Raw genomic sequence first — 26,030 nt, forward strand, 5'->3', positions numbered from 1 at the left:
ATTTTTAACTGTTTTACTGTATTTAACAATAATCCCATTCAATATTATATGTGGTATAGTACTACTATCAAGAGCGCTTCGTAGACGATTATGTCCCATTACGATTGCTTGCGAATTGGTAGTTTACATAAAACTGATCCGTGCTTCGTACGAAATATTTAACGATGAAATGCAATATGAAACGAAAACTTAGTTTCAGAAAACCAGGATAATAAATGGTGTGGTGAATACAGAACTGAGCGTTATCCGAGAAAAGTTTTAAAAATCTAGGATAACAGCAAAAATTATCGGCGTTGATGAAAATGGGCCTTAAGACGTAGAGAAATACCTACAACCTCGAATCGTCGTGTAGTCTGTATTTAATAATAATAATAATAATAATAATAATAATAATAATAATAATAACCTCGAATCGTCGTGTAATCTGTATTTAATAAAAATAACAATAATAATAATAAAAATAATAATAATAATAATAATAATAATAATAATAATAATAATAATTTATTTATTTTTTTATTTTAGTAGGTTATTTTACGACGCTTTATCAACAGCTTAGGTTATTTAGCGTCTGAATGAGATAAAGGTGATAATGCCGGTGAAATGAGTCCGGGGTCCAGCACCGAAAGTTACCCAGCATTTGCTCAACTTGGGTTGAGGAAAAACCCCGGAAAAAACCTCAACCAGGTAACTTGCCCTGACCGGGAATTGAACCCAGGCCACCTGGTTTCGCGGCCAGACGCGCTGACCGTTACTTCACAGGTGTGGACTTCATTTATTTATTTATTTATTTATTTATTTATTTATTTATTTAGAATATTAACGTGCAAAACAACAGCACAAGGCCAATTACAGGTTAGCACAAGATACGAAACAAAACAAAACAGAAGAAATGATGATGAGAATGAATGATAGAAATGGCAGTGAGATGGAATGCAATCAATATAATAGTCATCATTAATCTATGACCAAATGCAACAAAATAAATAGCAATATCTAACAATAATAAGTAAGGATATATCATGATAAACTCAAAAGGTGTATACTACACATTAAATGGATCCAAGCTTACTCCATGCAAATTAGCATATTTTATACATCTGCAGATCGGAGAGAGAGATTTTGAATTTCTATTATAAAAATTTTTATGAAATCGTAAACCTTTAGCAGGAATACGAAGACTGATATTGCTTATGAACGATTCACAATCAGTATCACCCTTAATGACTTTACAAAAAAATTAATAATAATAATAATAATAATAATAATAATAATAATAATAATAATAATAATAATAATAATAATAATAATAACAATAATAATTCCAAACCTCGCTTAAAAAGAAATAGCTACTCTATTTCAAAACCTGGTGGATTATTACGATAGTTCACCGCCTTTGCACACTGACGTCAGTTTGTATGACGGAAAACCTAGGTCAAAGGACAATGGGAAGCTTCCGATTTTAATAAAAGGTTAGCTCGAGGTGAGCGCCGACCGATGATCTTCATCACCTAAGTGAAATGAATTTCGTATCGAAGCGACTGCACTCTGCACTCAGAAATGAAAAGGCTAGCGTTCACTTCTTTTTCTATTTTGTGACTGATCCGTAAGTTGAGTGTTATAACAGCACAAGTCAATTCTGCCGCATTTATCTATTTTGGTCTTAGTTATAACATAATTTATAGAAATTAAATACTTACTACATACATTGTGACTACATCATCATCATCATCATCATCATCATCATCATCATCATCTTCGTCGTCGTCGTCGTCGTAGGATTGGGTGGTAAGCATAGGGCATGGCTACCGCTTTAGGCGGTGCATTATAACAGGACAAGAAAACTCATATTTGTAGACCTAAACTATGGATGAGCTCTAAGTAATGTCATTAATTTAAGGAGGTTATTCTTTGAGATATTTCAAACAAAATTTTATTACAATTTTGCTCGTTTTTGCTTCCTTTCCGAGATAGAAATCATTTCGCTAGCTCGTGCTACGAGCGTGCTAAACTAGCCCCGGCTATCGACTGCTTACTTGTACAGGATTCATATCATATCACATCGCTAACACTGGTTTATGAATACGAAAAACGTTAGTTCGCTGATCATCCACCGGAAGCCCGCACTAAGAATTTATATGAATACGGCCCATTATTTTATTGTAATTGTAAATTTAATGCTAATTGTAATATTGTTTGTAATTGTAATTGTAAATTTAATACTAATTGTAATTTTATTGTTGATATTGTAGTTGGAATCTCCTGGTAGAGGGGCAGAGAAGGCCTGACGGCCTTATCTCTACCAGGTTAAATAAATAAATACTACTACTACTACTACTATTTTATTTGAAACATTTCATAGCGTATTTTTGGAACGCCTTAATTCCTAATATGCTTACAGTCTTACTAATAAACCGTGTATAGTTTTTATACTAGACTTATGCAGAGCTGAGACAGAAAACTTTACTAATAAACCATGCAGAAGCGATGGACATATAAACAGCCTGTAACTATACAATGGGAATTGCTTTGCAGTAGTTATATACACGAAACCCCTTGTTTAAGCGTTGTATATAGACAAAAAATGGCCGCCCCTCTAACAGCTGTTCGTATCGACTGTCATTTTATGATTATGGTTGCCTAGTAACCAAAGAAGAACAAACCAAAGAGCACAGAATAATTAGAATAATATTAGAGAGAGAGAAAAAAAATCTCATCCGGCCTTAATTAAGGATGACCACGAGGATCCGGAAATTAATAGCAAACAAGTATAATTAATTAAATATGAATATTGTTATAAAAATAAAGTGTAATAATTAAGCATCATTGATTACCAATTATAAAATAAAATCTTAGAAGATGACTATAAAATTATACTATAAATAAAAGATTTTATGTAAAATTAGCATATCCTTAATTAAGGCTTTCTGAGTGGTATAAATGAAATTGTATAATCTGCAGGGAATCTTTGAGAATTTGCGAGATAATTTTTTGAATTTCGAAAGTTGATATTGATAATTGTTTTAAAAAATGATATGTAAATTTTGGTAAAGAACTCCGAGCACCAAAAAATAAACCTGTCACTGACCAATTGAAGAGAGGGATGTTATACTTGGCACTAAGCTTGTACTCTTTGACCAAAATACAGTATGGTAATCGATTAGAGTCAGTTGTACTATCGATACTTAACACGCCACACTAGAGCGCTCTACCGGATGCAATAGAGAACCTCAGATATTCTATTATCTTTCGTAACGAAGTAATGACGAAACTATGACGTAGCTGTGTAACAGTTGTACTGTTATATGCGACGTATGTAGTGATTATTAGTAAGGAATTTACACACGACGTATAAATGAGCTACTCTTTGTATAAGACAGTTAAACGTCTGTATGTAGAGTTTTTATTAGTAAGACCGTTAGTAAATTTCAGATAGCAGCAGTGGCGTACGCAGAATTTTATTAAGGGTGGGATTATTATTAAAATTGTATACAATTTACATTATCGGTATTTTAAATGTTGTTTATAATAATAATAATCAGGGAACGGATTTATATGGACTAAAAATATATGAAATATGTAAATATATATGTAGTTATTTTTACCAAAATATGGAATTAAATATGGATTTTTACCAAAATATGGAATTAAATATGGACTTAAAATTATAAAAAAATGACTATGTACGTTAAATATTGGTACATTTTAATCAAACTAAACAAAAAATATAATGGACGTACCTTATCTTCCAATGTAGTTTCAACAAAACACAATTTTTATTGTCTGTTACCATAACAATAGGTTACAAACATTTCTTTCAAGTGCTGAAAAGTGAATCTTCTTCTATTGTCTCTGAGGATAGATTTATACTGACTAAAAGAGCGTTCGACGTCACAAGAAGTAACTGGTACATAATTCAATTTCACAATGTCTGCTGGGGATAAGTCCAAGTTAATCTTCACTGTTGATTCACCACTCATCACAGCAACAACCTTTTGTAGTTCTTCATATCCAGGGTTTTTTTGAAAGTACAGTGTCCACCTTAGCTCTTACTGCATCTGCAACTTTACCTCTACCACGATTCAGTTGTTCCACAGTACTATTTATAATTTCAAAACTTTCAGATAGTGAAAGGTGCCTATTTTGGAGACTTTTGAGCGTTTTTATGATGCATGAAAATGTATGCTGAATGTGAGCTAAGTCATTCTTCACACTTATGTCACAGGTAACTGTTTTCGCAGTATCAATTGAGACTGCATCTTCAGAGTCCAATGCAAGGAGAACATTGTTAATAGAGTCTATATGTTCGGCATAATATTCAACTGCTTCTAGCCATGTACCCCATCTAGTTAAAATTGGCTTTGGTGGCAATGGAATTTCAGGGTACATTTCTTTCAACACGTTAACTCTACTGGGAGCTTTGAGAAATACTTTTTTCACTGATGAAATCAACAAATCTACTTTAGGGAAATTGTCTCTGACCACTTCTGCCACACGATGAAATGCATGCGCCACACAAGTAAAATGAGTCAATTTAGGATATACAACAGATAATGCTTGTCCAGCTTTGACCATATAAGGGGCAGCATCGCTAATAAAGAATAACACATTATCGTACATAATACCCTTTGGCCACAGGATACCCATAGCTTCGTTGAACAGTTTAACTATAGTTTTGTTATTGCACTTTTCTAGAACATCACAATGTAAAAGAATTCGTTCAGAATATTGTTCACTTAACAAACCGATAACTACATTACCAACAAGTCTACCTTCTTTGTCGGGAGTCTCATCAATGGAAACCCAAATTGAACTATCTTTAACTTCATCTCTTATCTTCTGTATTGTCTCATCGTAGATGGATGGAGCATACGTCTTCCTAAGTGTTGACTCATCCGGGATTGTATGTTGAGTATATTTTTCAAGGAATTCCCTGAAGACCTTATTCTTTAGTTTGTAGAGAGGAATATCAGCAGAGATGAGAGAACGGCACAGGTCGATGTTAAACTCAGATCTTACATTCGATGTTGTTGGTTGTGTTAAAAACAATTGTCTCTGCTTGGAATTTAGTTGTTTGTTGGCCTGATGTTTACTAGTTGTAATGTGTTGTTGCACCAGGAACTTTTGTGTAGATGATACTGCACACTGACACAAATTACAAAATAATATTTTATTGTCAGTTGATAAACCATCTTCTTTAAATTCTGAAATGTAACTTGTTAGTTTTGATTTTAAATTGACTGAATGACGTACTTTTGGCATATTTACCGTCTTTATAGTATGATTTACAAAACTGAACCTATGTGTACTCTGACTGGCATTTAACTGTTGAGCTGCACAACTGAAGTCTGTTAAAAATTTTAAATTAAATTAATACAGTTTTGTAACTTACTTTCCCATTGTTGATAGGACTGCTAATTTTCAAATAACTCTGATGTTAAAGGGATTACTGAACATGTGTTTAAATCTCTATTGTTGAAATGTATTTTTAAAAGTTAATGGAATTTTGTTTTGTTTTATTGTTAAACCTAATATAATATGGACTGTTTTATATGAAATATGGAAAATATATGGAAATTAACGAAAATATGTACTAAACTCTAAAATATGGAAAAATATGGAAAATAAAAGTAGGATTTTTCAACCCTACACATTGTGAAACATAAAGATAATGCAAAATATAAATTATATTAGCTTTATAAGTAAATATGTATTTACATATAAATCCTTTCCCTGATAATAATAATAATAATAATAATAATAATAATAATAATAATAATTATTATTATTATTATTAGACATTATTGAAGAAATATAGTATGAATTATGTAAAATTTTACTGAAACAAGAAAAAAGAGTTGATATTGTAAAAGAAAATGCATAAACTCCAATGATTTTATTACCAACAAGCATAATAAAATAAATAATATCAGCATTTTATAACCTAGTCAGTGGGATGCGTACCCCTTGAGACAACCCCGCGTACTCCTGGGGGTCGCGCATCATAGATTGAATACCAATGGTCTAGACCACCAGCATGTCACGCAGGCAGTCCTGGGTCCTGTGGCAGTTATGATGGACAAGGCGGCAGTTTGAATTTTCTCCTGATTCCCATATCATTCCATTAATCATTCCGGCAGATATATATTCATTCCATTCTGAACTCCAGAGAAATTCTCCGATCGCTGCTTGGAGTGTGGAAGGGGCTAGTGGTCTGGGGACATGTGGGGATGCCTAGTCGCACAGTCGACTGATGAGGGTGAGAATGCGTCTAGCCGAGGGTTAGCGGAACGATTCGCGTATGATGGACGTAGCTTTGTTGGTTCACCCTTCCCCTTCAGGATCGATGGAGGCATGGAGTCACCTTGACTTCAGAAGAAGGAAGGAAAACCCTCCATACGTTCGCCTAATAGGAGTCGATAAAATAGTATGTAAATAAGTAAGTTAAATAAATAAATAAATAAATAAGTAAATTCATACGTAAATAAATAAATGAACTAATTAATAAATGAATGAATACATAAATAATTAAATAAATAAGTAAATAAATAAAATAAATGAATAAATGAATACATATATAAGTAAAATAGTAACAGTCTTACTAATAAACCGTGTATAGTTTTTATATTAGACTTATGCAGAGTTGAGACAGAAAACTTTACTAATAAACCATGCATAAGCGATGGACGTATAAACAGTCTGTAACTATACAATGGGAATTGCTTTGCAGTAGTAATATACACGAAACCCCTTGTTTAAGCGTTGTATATAGAGAAAAAATGGCCGCCCCTCTAACAGCTGTTCCTATCGACTGTCATTTTGTGATGATAGTTGCCTAGTAACCAAAGAAGAACAAACCAAAGAGCACAGAATAATTAGAATAATATTACTGTAGCTTGTACTCTTTGACCAAAATATAGTATGGTAATCGATTAGAGCCAGTTGTACTATCGATACTTGACACGCTACACTAGAGCGCTCTACCGGATGCAATAGAGAACCTCAGTTATTCTATTATCTTTCGTAACGAAGTAATGACGAAACTATGACGTAGCTGTGTAACAGTTATACTGTTATACGCGACGTATGTAGTGATTATTAGTAAGGAATTTACACACGACTTATAAACGAGCTACTCATTGTATAAGTATAAGACTGTTAAACGTCTGTATATAGAGTTTTTATTAGTAAGACCGTAAATAAATAAATAAATAAATAAATACATAAATAAATAAATAAATAAGTAAATAAATATGTAAGTAAACAAGTAAATACCTAAATAAATATATAAGTAAATTCACACGTAAATAAATAAATAAATAAACTGATAAATTAATGAATAAATAAATAATTAAACAAATAGTTAAATGAATAATTCACTGAATAAATGTGTAAATAAATAAATAAATAAATACGTAAGTAAATGAATAAATGGATAAATAAATAAGTAAATAAACACAAAAGTAAGTAAATAAATATGTAAATAAATTATGAAATAAGTAAATATCTAAATAAAGAAATAAGTAAATACATACGCAAAAATAAATGAAATAAGCTAAATAACAAATAAATGAATGAATAAATGAATGAATGAATGAATAAATAAATGAATGAATAAATAAATCAATGAATAAATAAATACATAAATAAACTAGTAAATAAATAAATAAATGAAATAAAAAAATAAAAAATAAATATATAAGCATGGGTAAATAAATAAATGAACTAATTAATAAATGAATGAATGTATAAATAAATAATTAAATAAATAAGTAAATAAATAAATAAATACATAAATAAACTAGTAAATAAATGAATAAATAAGTAAATAAAATAAATGAATAGATAAATAAATAAATAAATAAGTAGACAAGCAAATAAATAAATGAGTAAATAAGTAAATATCTAAATAAATATATATATATAAATTCATACGTAAATAAATAAATAAATAAATAAATAAACAGATTAATAAATGAATAAATAAATAATTACACAAATAAGTAAATACATAGTTAAATAAATAATTAAATGAGTAAATAAATAAATAAATAAAGAAATAAATGAATACATAAGTAAATTAATAAATAAGTAAATAAATACATAAATAAATAATTAAATAAGTAAATATCTCAATAAAGAAATAAGTAAATACATACGCAGATAAATTAAATAAACTAAATAACAAATGAATGAATAAATAAATAAATAAATAAGTAAATTAATAAATAGGTAAATAAATAAGTAAATAAATGAATAAATGAATGGATTAATAATTGAATAAATAAATAAATAAATAAATAGTTATTGAGTGTGAAAAGACATACATACATACATACATACATACATACATACATACATACATACATACATACATACATACATTACTAAGAATCATGCAATATTGTTCTTAACTAAATGCTGAATTTTCGGCAATAAAGCCTTTAACTCTCCGATACAGGAGAGTAATATAGCAAAAATTAAAATCGTTTTAATGTAAGCACCATATTTTTATGTTATGTTATCTACATGCAACCCTCGAATTGTTTAGCCTAGACCACGCCTGCCGTTAGTTAGCACACACATATGACATAGGCGAGAGGAGTCGTTTATGCATGCCAAAGAATCATCCAATATTGAAAAGACCCAAATCCACATTTCTTCGATTTTCATTTAATTTTTCGTTGCATATTATAGTCCATGATGCTACACAGCTATTCCTAATCAAAAAAATCCATATATATTTTTTTCGTTAGTTTGCCAATTACAGTCCTTGATGCTAGACACCAATTCCAAATAAAAAAGCCCCAACTCTACCTGAAGTAGATGTCCCTGTGTCAAAATAACCCAAATCTACACACGAATATTGTGATTATACTTCTAACGTTTAGCTCTGACAGACAGCGACACAGATTTCTTAATTCAATACTTAAAGTAATATCAGAGGAATCTTTTATCGATCATGCAACTTATCAGAGTAAAACAAAAGAAATCCTTCTCCTGAAAATTTCTGCATCTTAGAGTTGGGGCTCTTCCCAGAATGGATGATTCATACATACATTCACAGGATAAAAATATCACTAACGAATGGGTTCGAGATTTGGAAAACAAAATGGTACTTCGGAATGAACGCGTTCTTTAAATACTTCACTCGTCACTTATGTCAATGTTGAGCTATTGAGCACGAAATGGGGATTTAACGTGAGCACTGAATCGGCGGGAGGAGCTTTCGTGAGATCCTATCAGGATGACGTCCTCGCTTCCTGACGGTTGCCGTGGCAACGCTAACAATGGGGCTCAATCCGTTCAGCCGAAAGAAGCTCGCTCACGCCTGCGCCAGGCAGTATGACCGCTCTCACGCGTCGCGTCGGTGCTTGTCTCGTTATATCAAGTGTTCAATTCAGTTTTACTACCAGCTTTTATGGCATTTAAATTCCTGACTATACACGAAGGTGGCTAAACCCAGTCTTGAATTTCTGCAATCTTCATGCCAGACCGACTTTTATAGTTTCTTTAATGTCTCCTCTACTTTTTTTTCGGGATAGAAAATTCATTATTCGGTCAAGTCGAAAATAGTCATGAAAATGAATTGACATCTTTGTATTCGTGCTCCCCATTACCTTCTAATTACTAGAACTTTCATCGACGTGTGCAGTCATCTTATTTTACCTTTACTACTCCTATTACTATAACACAGGGACATCATTTTATTTTTACTAACATTTCTAATATTAATTTGGCTATACCTTTGGATTAACGGTTGAGAACCGGAAACACTATTTGCTACCCCCTTCCACGACTGGAGTTCGATGATACTGGCGTAAAATACAAACAAATCACTTTGCTAGGTACAGGAGGGAAGGAAAATAGTTCGTCCATTTATGTAAACTAGGAAATATCGCAATTTTGAGTTTGATAATTTTCATTAGATTTTTGCGTAATCAAAATACAGTACAGTATTAACAATAAGTGTTTTTACTCACGAACTGAGCTATCCACTCAGACGTTTTTTTTTTTATTTTAGTACGTTATTTACGACGCTTTATCAACAGCTTAGGTTATTTAGCGTCTGAATGATATGAAGGTGATAATGCCGGTCAAATGAGTCCGGGGCCCAGCTCATACTGGGCTGAGGGAAAATTCCGGAAAAAACCTCAACCAGATAACTTGCCCCAACCGGGAATCGAACCCGGGCCATCTGGTTTCGCGGCCAGACGCGCTAACCGTTACTCCACAGGTGTGGACCTTCGGACATATTCATTATGTAGTGTATATTATACTGTCTACAACACATTAGCATACAATAAAAAGAATGAAGTTAAATTGAAAAATAATCATAATATGAATATTTAAACACATTTTTGAAAATGATGGCCGTTCATTTTATACAGACTTCAGCTCTTTTGTGCATATTATCACACTATAGACTATTTTACCTAATTCCAATTACCAGTTTCGACCTTCGTACTAGTAACTCATGTTGAAATAATTCCGTACCTACTCTATAAAAGAGTACCTTACGTACTGTAAATTCAATCTTCACTTCTGCCCGATCCGAAAAGATAAAATTACTCAGACATACTATCTACTGTCCGTCCAAATGGTTATATAGCAGGGTCGCAGAAAGAGGGGAAATCACGCGACAGTTAATTACTTAACGAGGCTCTTTTATTTAAGTTATTTTAAACAGTTGTATAATATTACGTAAACGTCCAATTCCTAACAGAAATTAATGTTTCCAGAAAAGAGCTAAGACAGCCCAGCCACTAGCCTTTACAGAGAAGTGAGCAGAAGCGGGTGGGTGAAACCGGGATGCGACGTAAGCAAAAGGATGACAGTATCTGTGCGAAAATATGATTCAATATTGAAAGCTCTTTCGTCACTGGAAAACGCGAAAATATTTCTCGAACGTACTATACTCACTAACTCAGTACTGCTTACTATGACCGCATACGTGGCCTTGGTTCTGTGTGGAGAACGGTTGGAAGTTTACTAGTAGAGGGAGTGGGAGTGAAGTACATTAAAAAACTCAGGTACAATAAAAATTGAAGTAAAAATAAAATGATATCCCTGTAGAAGAGATGTAAAGTTTCAAAGTCGCACAGTATAGTTCTGGGCAATCAGAACTTACTGCGTGAATTAATGGCGATATCTTTTGCTTCATATTTGGATAGGGAAGAGAAAATAAAACGAGTTTGCAAGCTGAAACTAACTTCAAAACAGTGCAGTTTTATTAAGGTTTCTTTTTCACACTTTTGAAAAAAATCATACTGGAATTGTCTGGTTTTGAAACTACACATTTCAATTGAGTTCAGCTTGATTATTAGTTTTTTCGCGTCAGTGATCCTTTTTCCCTTCCCTTCAATGTGAATAATTTCTAAGAATTGTGATATTGCATTTTAAACGAGACTGCTAGTTTAACAAGTTAACATCAAAACATTTAATCGCTCAATAATGATACGAGGGATAAAGTGAGCGTAGAAGTTCAACAAATTTCTTGTGTCAATGCAATGCTGCAGCCAGCCTGTGTAGCAATCCCGTGGGGGGAACGGCAAGGTAAAGAACAGGCGAAAAGCTTACTGGGAAGAGGCTGAAGAAGAGAAACGGATCCCTGGTGGCAACACCGAAGAAGAAAAAAGAAACAGCGGGAAAATTCAGAAATACGTGTGCAGATATAACCAGACACATAACGGATAGGAAATGCGAAAAAAAGAGAATAGAAATAAACAGATAAAAATTAGATGTGAAGGAAAATAAATAACACTGGAATGAAATATTGAATGAGGTTATATTTTAAACGGGTAATCCCTAGGGATTCTAGGAGGAAGCGAAAGGAAAAGCCTCGCCTCCCGTATAGAAATGAACTATAGAGATATAGACTGATATTGCAGTAGACATTTTCAAGAAGCGTATATCGAGTAGATGTATGATCTTTCGACTTTCTGCGTCTAAGGTTCGAATTCCGTTGAAAGTATATGAATCTTTTTTTATTAATAATGATAGTTTTCACTTTTCTCAGGAATCCATATTTACAATTATAGTCCGGTCGCTCTAATTTCCGGCAGCCAATCACGTTGCATGTCGGCTACATTTAAACGTGTGAGTCTTGTGATTCGCTGATGAATATGTTAAGCATTTCCTAAGGCTGGATAAATACTTAATATATAATAGCCCGCCATTTTGGCTCTTTCGTTGGCGTTCGCAAACGCACACGAGGACGTTATTTGCCGTTCAATTATTTGCTCAATTACAGTGAGTTTGATTTATTATCGTAGGAGCTACGACATGATAATGTTTAATGGTGTGGCAAATAGATCCCTCGTCTGGTAGCTCGGCAACGAAAGAACAAAAATGGCGAACGATACTACCTACCTAGACTTTATAGAGCCTTCACTTCCTAAGACGTAAGCAAAGAGAAGGAGTCACGCCGGGAATAATAGTTATTTAACGACACTGTATCATCTAAGGCCTAAGCCAGTGGTTCCTAACCAGTGTGTCCCCATGGCCCTATGGAGTGTGTCGCGAAATTTTGGAACTGAAACATAAATGTTATGCCATCCAGAAAGTCTCTTTACAACGCATTTTTTTTTTTATTTACAACGAAGTCTTTGATATGGTAGCCTACATTTTATTTTGAGACAGACTTTACCAATGAAACGTGAACACCTGCAACAATGTCCAGTTTAATTTTTCTGCCTGGTGATAATTCGAATGAAAGTGAACACCAACAATGCTTAGTAAATCGTGTACTCTATCCACTTACTAAAGTCGCGACGCTGTTATTCCCGGCGTGACTCCTCCTCTTTGCTTACGTTTTAGGAAGTGAAGGCTCTATAAAGTCTAGTTAGGTAGTATCGTTCACCATTTTTGTTCTTTGCCGAGCCACCATACGAGGAATCTATTTTCCACACCGTTAAACATTATCATGTCGTAGCTCCTATGATAATAAATCAAACGCACTGTAATTCAGCAAACAATTGAGCGGCAAATAACGTCTTCGTGTGCTTTCTGCGAACGCCAACGAAAGAGCCAAAATGGCGGGCGATTATATTAAGGGTATATGTACGTGAACGACCACAAATATTATCAGAAAATGCAGGCTCTAAATTTCTAAAATTTTATAAGAAAATGAAATCAGAATTGGACAAAAATTACAAGGTACCACAACAAGATTTATTAGAACTTAAATATCTGATAAAAGTATAAAAAAGGTTACTATTTTCAAACCAGTTTTATCAAAGTATGAAAAAAACAAAACAATTCTGTAGTGACATCATTTGGTAACCATAACGTTGTTATGGTCTTTCTGACATCTTTAACATTTTTCCTGCATGTAATAAACACTTATTTCTGAAAAGTAGACTACTCTCAGACATGTAGAGTTGTTTATTCTAATACAATTAATTTTTTATTTGTCCCATAAGAAATATATTAAAATTTACATAATGTTTTGTGACCTAATATTTCTATTTTCAAAGAAATGGGCATTATTGTAATCTACCTTTTGCATAAATGCATGTTAAATCAATGTACAAAATTTCAGAATTCTGTCTCTAATGGTTGTGGAGTTATACAATAATATGTGCGAAAATTTTCAAATTTTGGAAAATTTAATTTAAAGTAAATAGTGAATTCTAAAAAATATGATTAGTAACCTTTTTTATACTTTTATCAGTTATTTAAGTTCTAATAAGTCTTGTTGTTGCACCTTGTAATTTTTGTCCAATTGTCATTTCCTTATAAAATTTTATAAATTTAGAGCCTGCATTTTCTGATAATATCTGTGGTCGTTCACGTACATAATCCCTTAAGTCAGTGACCGGCATGTTCCGTGCTCTGTGACGTCATACCATGGAGCCGCCACGCTCTTTGCTCGGGAAACTCTGCATACTGAGCACAGCGAGGAGAGATGGTTCAACTGAACAGTGGTGGTACTTCGCCTATGCAATGACAGAGCGCGATCCATTCGTCTGAGGTAGTATGGGAACAGCACAATTACAATACATTTGTACGAAAACATAACTGTACATCCGTGATAAATCAATGTAACAAAATATTTTGGTTGTAATCAAATTTAATATACTTATAATAATATGAAATTCATAATACAGCCAGCTGCAGAAGCGTTCGCATTATGTAAATGAGTCTCCGAAAGTGCTATAAATATACAAATATAGAAATAAATAATTTAAGCAGTACTACAACACTTTGTCTACTCGGAAACTTGAAAACAGTTCAAGTGTTTTTAACAGACATTTTTCTACATAATATACAGATTGAACTATCTACCTTGGTGAGTGGTATGCAAAGTATATTTCAAATTTTGAAACATACCATCACTTTGTGTTACTACCGTGCCCAAGCTAAATGCTTTGTCGAGATCAAACTGTGTTATGGAGTATGGAAGAATGGCGAATTGTTTGATTTGTGGCAAGCTGTTTCAGCATGTAAAGAAATACAACGCCATTATTCTGTACGCCACACAAATGATTATGACAAATATGGGGAAGAATATCGACAAATACTGGTGCAGCAATTGAAAGATAAATTGTTAAGTGAAGCTAGTGAACACACTATCAGTGAATCAATGGTAAGCTTAGGGCTTAAGATATAGGATTTCACTAGCCATTGCAAAGAACATGCGTTCTTTTAATGACGGGGAATTTGCCAAGAATGTTGCCATCATGTCCGCAGAGTAGTTATTCCCTAGCAAAATACAGGAATGTGATTCCATCATCAATTTATCTCCAAGAACTGACGTATCATTGCTGCACTGACGCCACTGCGCTGGTGCGTGTTAACAGTAATACGACTCAACTGCTCGCTCTTCCAAGCTCTTGAGGCCTGACTGGCTCTTACGTCACAACTGCAGCTTCTGCCGGCCACTGCCTTAAGTATTTATCGAGCCTTAAGAAATGCATGACGTCTTCATAAGCGAATCACAAGACGCACACGTTTAAATGTAGATGACCTGCAACGCGATTGGCTGCCGGAAATTAGAGACGGGACTATGATAAACAGAGTTTAGAATCGTTAGAACATATTGGTCAGTTTCAGGTATATGTGTGAGCGGGCGATAGTGCGATTATTTTATCAAAAGTGCTTCATTTAGATTTTTTATGAACATTCTGTATAGCGGAAAAGCATAGAACATTTAGATGCAAAATCTCACTGGTCCTCAATCTATTATGTGTAACGATAACCGCAGGGGTACTGTGGTACGAGATGGAGTATCAAATAAGCCCGGCCAGACCCATTCCACAAGAGCCAGTGATTTTGTTGTCAAGAGCTTGGCATTGAAAACCAACAGACATTAGCCGGGATACAAAAAAACCCGATAATGATACGGCAAGAGCCCTCGTCGGTTAACAAAAAATAAAAGCACAGCAGTGCGTCAGTGATAGTCACGTGTTTTCTATTAGCTTGTTTTAATTGTATCAGATCGACAATCTCGCACAATGGAGAATACCGCGCTCGCTCCGGGCGGGTCCGCACGATACATCATATGTGCATTAATTGAATAAAACGCGGCTGGCCACACAAAGCCGTCCGTCACGCGGGAACATGCCCCTCTGGGGCGCGCGATACTTTATTAATTATTGTGGACGTACAGCTGTCACAACCTTGTGATTGGCTCCTGTCTTTGTTGCCATACCAACTAACTGTGCACAAGTCGAGGAAAATGTTTCCCTATCCCAAATGTAGCCAAACTATCAACACTTTCCGCCCCAACATGCAGTGGCGGATTTAGGCCTAGGAAACCTAGGTAGTTGCGTAGGGTGGCAATTTCCAGGGGGAGGGGCATTTTTCCTCTCCTTTTTTTTTTGCATTTTCATTTTACGGTGAAATTTGTTTTTAAAACACTTGGTAAATATTTTCTGAAGTTTGTTCTTGAACACCTTGTGGAAATCGAAAGTCGCATTGTAGGGTCGCGGCGAAAGTAAAAGAAAAATATGCAGCTGCATAATTTATTATACTGTAATGCCGGTAAAAAGTAGCCACGTTCAATTAGTAGCCTAGCGGTGTCAAAGAGGACGGAAGCTTTGTAGTTTCAATAATTTTAATTATGTCGCTGTCCATTGTCGTCGTCAAGTCTTTTGAAGGTCGCTCCATTGTCGTCAAGTCTTTTGAAGGCCGCTCCATTGTCGTCGTCAAGTCTTTTGAAGGCCGCTCCATTGTCGTCGTCAAATCTTTTGAAGGCCGCTCCATTGTCGTCGTCAAGTCTTTTGAAGGTCGCTCCATTGTCGTCGTCAAGTCTTTTGAAGGCCGCTCCATTGCCGTCGTCAAGTCTTTTGAAGGCCGCTCCATTGTCGTCGTCAAGTCTTTTGAAGGCCGCTCCATTGTCGTCGTCAAGTCTTTTGAAGGCCGCTCCATTGTCGTCGTCAAGTCTTTTGAAGGCCGCTCCATTGTCGTCGTCAAGTCTTTTGAAGGCCGCTCCATTGTCGTCGTCAAGTCTTTTGAAGGCCGCTCCATTGTCGTCGTCAAGTCTTTTGAAGGCCGCTCCATTGTCGTCGTCAAGTCTTTTGAAGGCCGCTCCATTGTCGTCGTCAAGTCTTTTGAAGGCCGCTCCATTGTCGTCGTCAAGTCTTTTGAAGGCCGCTCCATTCGTCGTCAAATCTTTTGAAGGCCGCTCCATTGTCGTCGTCAAGTCTTTTGAAGGTCGCTCCATTGTCGTCGTCAAGTCTTTTGAAGGCCGCTCCATTGTCGTCGTCAAGTCTTTTGAAGGCCGCTCCATTGTCGTCGTCAAGTCTTTTGAAGGCCGCTCCATTGTCGTCGTCAAGTCTTTTGAAGGCCGCTCCATTGTCGTCGTCAAGTCTTTTGAAGGCCGCTCCATTGTCGTCGTCAAGTCTTTTGAAGGCCGCTCCATTGTCGTCGTCAAGTCTTTTGAAGGCCGCTCCATTGTCGTCGTCAAGTCTTTTGAAGGCCGCTCCATTGTCGTCGTCAAGTCTTTTGAAGGCCGCTCCATTGTCGTCGTCAAGTCTTTTGAAGGCCGCTCCATTGTCGTCGTCAAGTCTTTTGAAGGCCGCTCCATTGTCGTCGTCAAGTCTTTTGAAGGCCGCTCCATTGTCGTCGTCAAGTCTTTTGAAGGCCGCTCCATTGTCGTCGTCAAATCTTTTGAAGGCCGCTCCATTGTCGTCGTCAAGTCTTTTGAAGGCCGCTCCATTGTCGTCGTCAAGTCTTTTGAAGGCCGCTCCATTGTCGTCGTCAAGTCTTTTGAAGGCCGCTCCATTGTCGTTGTCAAGTCTTTTGAAGGCCGCTCCATTGTCGTCGTCAAGTCTTTTGAAGGCCGCTCCATTGTCGTCGTCAAGTCTTTTGAAGGCCGCTCCATTGTCGTTGTCAAGTCTTTTGAAGGCCGCTCCATTGTCGTCGTCAAGTCTTTTGAAGGCCGCTCCAATATTCCACGCGGAGTTGCAAATTTTAGCAGTGAGTCTTGTTCTAGTTCACAGTGAAAATTAATTATATTACAGTTCAGTGTATAATAAAAATGTGGAGGCCGTGGGAAGCGAGTGAAGTGTCGGAACCGATACCCATGAACGCCAATAACGACGATGGTAATAATAATAATAATAATAATAATAATAATAATAATAATAATAATAATAATATATCAGAGTTAAATAACAATTCAAATTCAAAGCTAGACCAAAATTATGTAAGCAGTGTCAAACGTTTGTGTGCAATGCTCACACGTATGTTCTGAAAAACAATTTAGGTCAAGGAAAAATTTCGGAGACATCTAAAATTCTTAAATTAAATAGAAATACTGTAAGTAAAATTGTAAAAAAGGGACCTAAGACACCTAAAAAGCGTGGACACAAAGTCACAAAATTTAATAAAGTAGATGGTTTTACGTGTGATTACATTCGCCGTGAAATATATAGTTCTTACAATAAGGGCCAATCCTTAACAATAAAATAATTATTACAAAAAGTCAAACTTTCCGGTTTTCCTTATGAAGAAACATTTAATTATTTCTTTAAATAATTAATTTAAAATAAATAATCTAAATAATCTTCAAATTAACTCATGCTTTGAGCAATTAAGCCTAGCCAATATCCATGTTATATTAATATATAGCAGCAACAAACAAGACGTGACAACGTCGCATTTTCATTTTATTATCGGTGCATGCAATAAAGACCTACAAATCTTAAAAGGAATGCCGCTGCCTAATAATTAAACGAGGCAACTTTATCACCATGGATGGGCAACTCGTGCTCCCAAAGTGCTAAAAACCTTGAAAGAGAGAAAGGCAGACGGAGCCAGCCGCAGCAGTTACAAGTTGTTTGTAGTTTCGCTGCAAAAGCCACGGTGCGCTCTGGCGGCTCATGCAGGTGGTCGTGATATCTACTCCATGATTTGAATTTCAGAATGACGCATGGTACAATAATTATAGTAATTTTAGACAGAATGTACCTAAACACGTAACAAAATTATATTATTTTCTAGCTTTGTAAATTAGTTTAGTACTGGAAACACAAACTAAATACAACCTTTTCAAGAATACAACAAATATAGCTGCAACATTTATTTATTATTACAATAGGCCTATTTGTTAATATTTCTTATTATATGTATTATTTGAAACGTAGAATGATAGAATTTTCAAGTCTTTATTCATTACGAACAGTTCGATTCCTGATTTTGCTGGAATCTGAGTGGCGTGTTGTTCTGTAGATTTATCAATTCAAGCCATACATTTTCAGGATTTTCTATCGGCTGTAAGCCAAAAGGATTTCAGAAACATCTCTATTCCTTGTCAATTGTCACTGTTTCTCCAAACTTAATAGTGAATTCTGCTGTAGGTCTTGAAGTACGGTCTTATATTTGATAAGAATATTTTCTTATCACCCTTCAAGATAGTTCATATTCAGAGAAAGTGAAGTTGTCTATGTTCTACATGATACTGCCACATTTCAAATTTATCCATAAATGCTCTTAGCTAGTCGATTATATGTCGTGCAATTCTGTAACTCGCACGCACAACGTGCTAATGATATTTGATATCAGTCTCACCTTGTTGATATCTCATTTTTACCTTCAGCTGTTCTAAAGCAGATGCAGACAGTATTTCTTTACTAAAACCTTCATTGTATATTTGTAACATAAAAGTCATGCGTAAGAAAGTGTAATAGAACATAATACAAGCTTTACCTCTCTTCTTAATAAAAAAAATTCTTTCTTTTTCGACTCATCACCAAAGGGAAATGATCTGGGGATTATATTGTTTTTCACTTAAAACGAGCCGCCACTTACTGCAGACGCAAGCGAACTTGCGTCTTCAAAGAACCGCACACAGACAGTACAGCTAGTACAGAGTCCGTTCTACCTGCACTGAGATTGTGTTGACACTTTGAGAGCACGAGTTGCCCACCCATGGGTATTACGTTATTATACTATGAAACTGCTTGAATTTAACTGCTTGTATAAACAAGAATGCATTGTTGAAAATCAAATTGGATGTGTGTTTCTTATTTATCACTATGAATAGTAACCACTGGGTGACCCGCCTCCCGTTTGAATGCGAATGCGATATTTTGACTGCTTGAAATTCAATTATCGTATTTTATTGTATCGTATCATACGAAATGAGTAAGTAGCTGTAACAATGGGCAGTTTTAGGCAATAATCGATTGTTGGCATTCTTCCTGTCAGCATTTCATCAGTCGTCAGTCGAATTACACATGTCTGTTCGCATTCTGCAAAAGAAGAAGAAAGAGTGAAAATTGTGGAAACGTATGTGAGAACAGGTTCGAATAACGAAACCCGCAAAATTTTCAGGACAAGTTTCTGGAAAGAGGGCCACCGGCAAAGAAAGCAATATAGGGTTTGGTTGTGCTACGAGATCTGTACAAAATGTATCTGTGCAAGAGTATCTGAACATGATTAGATGTCCACAGCTGTGTTGGATAGGGAACCATTTTCATCTTCTATGAAAGGCGAGTTCTTTTTGAGCACTTCGCTTCTGTATTTACACTTACATGGGCTACTTTTATCTGCACCACCCTGTATATCGTCAAAAATAGTATTTAATCACTTTCCAGCATGTGCACTATACAGGGTAAGTCACCTATGTTTGGAAAAAGCGTCAGCGTGCTCCTGGATCAAAAACAAGAACAATTCCTTATATGAAAATTTGAAGGAAAATGTTTATTTATTGGAGTAATAGTGACTTCTGTTTTCATAAGTATCTGATCATATTATTGTGTTATTTCTGTTTTTATTTTGTACCAGTGTTTGTTTACAAACAACACAGTGACAAGATAGTAGTACATTGTTTTTGTTTTGATTGGACGCGGTGGTCTAGTGCCTTGGCCACCCACATCCCCCTACTTCACCCCATTATATTTTTACCTTTGGGGACACTTGAAAGCTATCGTCTATGTAACACCAGTGAATGATGCAGAAGAGCTATTGCAAAGTGTTGAAAATGCATGCGAATTGATCCGTGATGACAAGTGGGCAGCTTCATATACTTGGGGTGTACTATAAGCAGTAACATGATCTGCTGCCAAGAAGTCAAAAGGAGAATAACAATGGCAACGGAAGCATTTAATAATCTTCTGCGGGCCTCTGAAGAAAGAATTAAGGAATAGATTAGTAAAGTGCTTTGTGTGGAGTGTAGCATTTTATGGGGCAGAAACATGGACATTACTACGACCTGAAGAGAAACAACTAGAAGGATTTTAAATATGGATATGGAGAAGAATGGAGCGTGTGAAATGTACAGACAGAATAAGAAACGAAGCTGTGTTGGAAAGTGTGGATGAAGAAAGAATGATTCTGAAACTGATCAGAAAGAGGAAAATGAATTAGTTGGGCCACTCGTTGAGAACAAACTGCCTTCTGAAAGATGCACTGGAAGGAATGGTGAACGGGAGAAGAGTTCGGGGCAGAAGAAGACATCAGATGATAGACGACATTAAGATAAATGAATCATATGCGGAGACAAAGAGGAAGACAGAAAATAGAAAATACTGTAGAAAACTGGGTTTGCAGTGAAAGACCTGCCCTTCGGCAGAACACTATGAATGAATGAGTGTTAATGAAAGTAAAAATTGTATTTTATTACTTCAATTCACGCAATCTTTGAGATTCCCTTAAACTTCCTGCCATGTTTTCATGTCGATGTTCAGGTAGAAAGGCTTATCCCAGAATTGTTTTCAGAAACAACTATAATTCAATTTTAACACGTTATTATTAATTAATTTATATGAAGGAATGTAAACTTCATCGTCAAAAAACATAGCTTCATGTTTTGTAATTAAATTTTAACTAATTCCACTAATTACAGCAAAAACATCACATTTAAATGATGAAAGAGTGATGGAACGGAGAAAAATTCTCTCCGGCGCCGGGATTTGAACCCGGGTTTTCAGCTCTAGGTGCTGATGCTTTATCCACTAAGCACTCCGTTCCATCACTCTTTCATCATATGATGACGCAGAATATCTGCATGGAAATATCATATGTACTTCGGTACATCAAAATAAATATGATATGCGCAATAAATCACTTTGTGATTTAAGACGGCGCCCATACCGTCGGATCCCGGCCAACCAGTCACTCATTCGAGTGCACCTCAACACATGTATGGACTTCGATTCTGCGTTCATAGACATCTATGAACGTAGTGCAGAGGGCGGCCACTAGAGGGAACCCAAGAGATGGAGCTTAATCTGAGACGATTCTGACCGGCGTCGGGGTTGTATCCGGCGTGGCTTAGTGGATAAAGCATCAGCACGTAGAGCTGAAAACCCGAGTTCAAATCCCGGCGCCGGAGAGAATTTTTCTCCGTTCCATCACTCTTTCATCATATGATGACGCAGAATATCTGCATGGAAATATCATATGTACTTCGGTACATTAAAATAAATATGATATGCGCAATAAATCACTTTGTGATTTAAGACGGCGCCCATACCGTCGGATCCCGGCCAACCAGTCACTCATTCGAGTGCACCTCAACACATGTATGGACTTCGGTCCATACATCCAGACATCTATGAACGTAGTGCAGAGGGCGGCCACTTGAGGGAACCCAAGAGATGGAGCTTAATCTGAGACGATTCTGACCGGCGTTGGGGTTGTATCCGGCGTGGCTTAGTGGATAAAGCATCAGCACGTAGAGCTGAAAACCCGGGTTCAAATCCCGGCGCCGGAGAGAATTTTTCTCCGTTCCATCACTCTTTCATCATATGATGACGCAGAATATCTGCATGGAAATATCATATGTACTTCGGTACATCAAAATAAACATCACATTTAAATGTTAAGCCCTTTCGCCTAAACATCATAGATATTAAATCTGTGTATAAAGCCGGAAACACATTATTGCCACGGCATGTGTTCTCCTGTGAGATCATATAAGTTGGAAGGTACGTGCTGTGTCGCGTTGTGTGCACATTATCGCCACGCCATGCCACTTCACACTAAACTTACAATCTGTTCAGTCGCTATTTTATTCAGTAGCTTTCTGTAGCAGAGATGGAAGGTGAATGGGTTAGTAGCTCCAGTAGTTCTTCAGAGTTTGAAGAAGACATCGAAAATGCTCTGGTTGATGCGGATTATAAATTTATTACAATTGATGTAGGCTCTTACGGCAGAAACAGTGATGGGTGTGTTTTTGCTAATTCACGCTTTGGGAAAAAACTGGAATCTAATGCTTTAAATGTGCCACAAAATGCTCCATTAGTTGAAAATGGGGAGCCGCAACCACACATAATTGTTGGGGATGAAGCATTTCCACTAAAAAAAATATCTTCTGCGTCCATATGGCAGGCACCATTTAGATGAGACGAAACAAAAACGATTTTCAACTATAGACTTTCCCGAGCGAGAAATGTGGTCGAGAATGCATTCGGAATTTTGACTGCTCGTTGGAGAATTTTTCGAAGATATATGGAGGTACAACCGAACATGGTCGATAGAATTGTACTTGCGTCATGCTGCCTGCATAATATGCTATGTAAAGACAATATGTTTGAGCCTGATGTGCAAGCACTTTCACTACCAACCTGTGCCCTAAGAAACCTAGACCGCTTGAGAAGAAACAGTACACGCGAGTCTTTTCAAGTCCGAGAAACCTTGAAGGAATATTTTAATTCTCTAGGCCCAGTGCCTTGGCAATTAAATGTTATTCGTCGAGGTAGATCGCAAAATTAAGATTAATGTCTACAGTACAGCTATTGTAGTCATTGTTAATATGCACTTTTATGTGTATGGTCGCATCTACACTGATGTACCTCCTAAAATAATAATAATAATAATAATAATAATAATAATAATAATAATAATAATAATAATAATAATAATAATAATAATAAAATAGTAGTAATAATGAGGTTAAGTTGAATTGATGATTTACTTATGGGCTATTCCATATGAAATCGATCAGTAAAAAACCTCGCATTTTTTATACTCATTGTATCACTGTTATCTACGTACAAAAAAAGTTTCATTGTATTTAGAAATTTTAAGGTCAATTTTCTCTATATTTCGGTCGATTTGAGATGGAATAGCTCTTGGAAATAAGTTAACATACAGTACTGACCGCTTATATTCATCTCTTTTCCTATTTCCTCCCAAGCTTCTTTTCTCATGTTTAAGTCTCTGTAATTGGATGACTTAAAATTATACATAAATTCATATTGCCTTACTTTTTCAATGATATATTCTCCATAATGAATCTGCACGTGCTCTCCACCGTCCGACAATGTCCGGTGCGACAGAAAATCTAAACGTGATGGCACGAGTGCTGCACAGGAGAGGACGTGGCGTCCGTGGCGTGGGAACAGTGTAATTCTAAGCAACGTAAATAAATGGAGAAAACGAATACCACACATTGAATGCAGAACATGACAGCACAGGAAATCACATTTCGTGCCGTGCCGTGGCAATAATGTGTTTCTACCTTAAAGGTTCGAAAGTGGTTTCGACCTCAAGTTTTGGGAGTTCCTTTACCAGTCTCAAACTCGGTTCGCGTCTTTGTCACAATTATCGGGAATCGAACTTGAGATTAAACTGAGTTCCGTCCTAATAGATCGAGATTCGAGCAGTGGGTATTGAAAACAGACGAAAGAAATTAACGTTTGAATTATAAATAAAAATATAAATTTATAAGAAGAGGACAATTAGTAGATTCGTCTCCCACTTCCTCTGAGATTCATCTCTGCATTTGTCTTCGTGCCTTGGGAAAGTCGTGTTTTCTTCTGCTAAATGCACATTAATATTTTAGATTTATAATACATTATTAATCTTCATTAAGATTAAGTGGCGGGAGGAAGACCCTGCCGACGCGAAGAAAACTGGCGTGTGCGTGAAATTCGCACTTGTTTATGATGCACCCTCCTCGTCATGAATAACTCACAAATATAGATTAACGCAGAGCGGGAAAGTTTTAAAGTTACGGCGAACTTGGCGATGTGTAGTGTGAAATAACAGACGCTTATTGTGCTCGCAGCTATGTGTCGATAAAGCATTGAGAACAATTCTGTTACGAGACTGTGTCCAGGCATGTGGTCATATCCCCGCTGGAGTAATTACCTGGTTGAATACTTCCCGAGGATTTCGGGCTTAAAACATGATAACTGGCGTTTTAGTGTTTTGAAATTATTAGGTAGGTAATAGTAATATGCATTACAAGAGCGGTATGTTGATGTTTTCATGTTCGAGGAAAAGATTGAAAACAAACATACCGCTCGTGTATCGTACATTATTTTGTGCGAAGATCGTTTACTACATACCTGAAAGACGAATTTCTAATTAGTTGCAATGAAATCTCCATCTTGGTTTATGTTCAATGACGGCAACTTTTAAAACCTAAAATATCTATCTTCAACATTGTTGCTATAAAATGTTTTCTGTGTTTACTATATTCCAGCAGGCCGTGATATACGTCTGTCTTTTTTTCCCCCAGTCTATAAATGCGAATTTAAAACAAACGGTAAGGTTATGTAATGATTTATTTTTCATTTTAATATTTTAACAATATTATTTATATAACATATTGCAGTAATAACATCGGCATCTGGAATCTTGTTGATTTTTTCACGGCTTCCTTAATGTTACTTGCATTACAAATGCAGTAACTTTTGTGGTGTTGTAGAGTTCACTTAATTTTTGCAAATATTTAAAAACAATAATTAGCAGTGCAATTTAGGTGAAATTGCAGTGGTAAGTTTCCAATTTATAATTATTACTATGTTAAACGTCTCTAAACATAATATGTTAAAAGCCTAAAGCAGTAAAATGAATATGGCGCTTATGCGGTAAGAAGAGAGAAATTGTTATGTGTTTAGGTTGGGAATACTGAATGTGGTATTTCACACTTACCGCGTATTGGTTTTGTGCGGAAAGCAAGCAAATACGCACGATCTCGCACATTTATATATCCAACAGTTTGTATAGTTATCAGGAAAGTAAAATCTGTGTACTTCTACCATCTGTTGAGATGTTTGTAAACTAACTTTGCATTAGACGCAGAATATAAGATACCATATTTTACGCTACATATCTCATTTTTTGATCAAAATGTCAGTTACCATGTTATACTCCCAAGCCCCTGAAACAATATCTTGCAGCCACCGGCGTGGCTCAGTCGGTTAAGGCGCTTGCCTGCCGGTCTGAAGTTGCGCTCGGGCGCGGGTTCGATCCCCGCTTGGGCTGATTACCTGGTTGGGTTTTTTCCGAGGTTTTCCCTAACCGTAAGGTGAATGTCAGGTAATCTATGGCGAATCCTCGGCCTCATCTCGCCAAATACAATCTCGCTATCACCAATCTCATCGACGCTAAATAACTCGTAGTTGATATTGCGTCTTTAAATAACCAACTAAAAAAACAATATCTTGCGATCAGCAATACAACCAACACTAGTGCTTAAGAACTCTTGCGGGGTGTACACACACGTCACCTCTATTTAGAATACTATACGTAGGAAATTCTATCGTTCAACATGCTGTGATCTTCAGTACCCTTTCAAGAATGTCTTAAGCTTTGTCTACAGCAGATATTTCCAACTGCTGGCTCTG

The 26,030-nt window shown here is 35.9% G+C and overlaps 1 protein-coding gene across 2 annotated transcripts in view; it reads right to left on the bottom strand.

The window, feature by feature from the left end:
* The window catches only part of Cow (Proteoglycan Cow), a 1,076,490-nt gene that overhangs the window by 43,783 nt on the left and 1,006,677 nt on the right, over positions 1 to 26,030 (bottom strand). The gene's annotated exons all lie outside the window — the stretch shown is intronic.

This window comes from Periplaneta americana, chromosome 13 (assembly GCF_040183065.1).
Source record: "Periplaneta americana isolate PAMFEO1 chromosome 13, P.americana_PAMFEO1_priV1, whole genome shotgun sequence".
NCBI lineage: Eukaryota > Metazoa > Arthropoda > Insecta > Blattodea > Blattidae > Periplaneta > Periplaneta americana.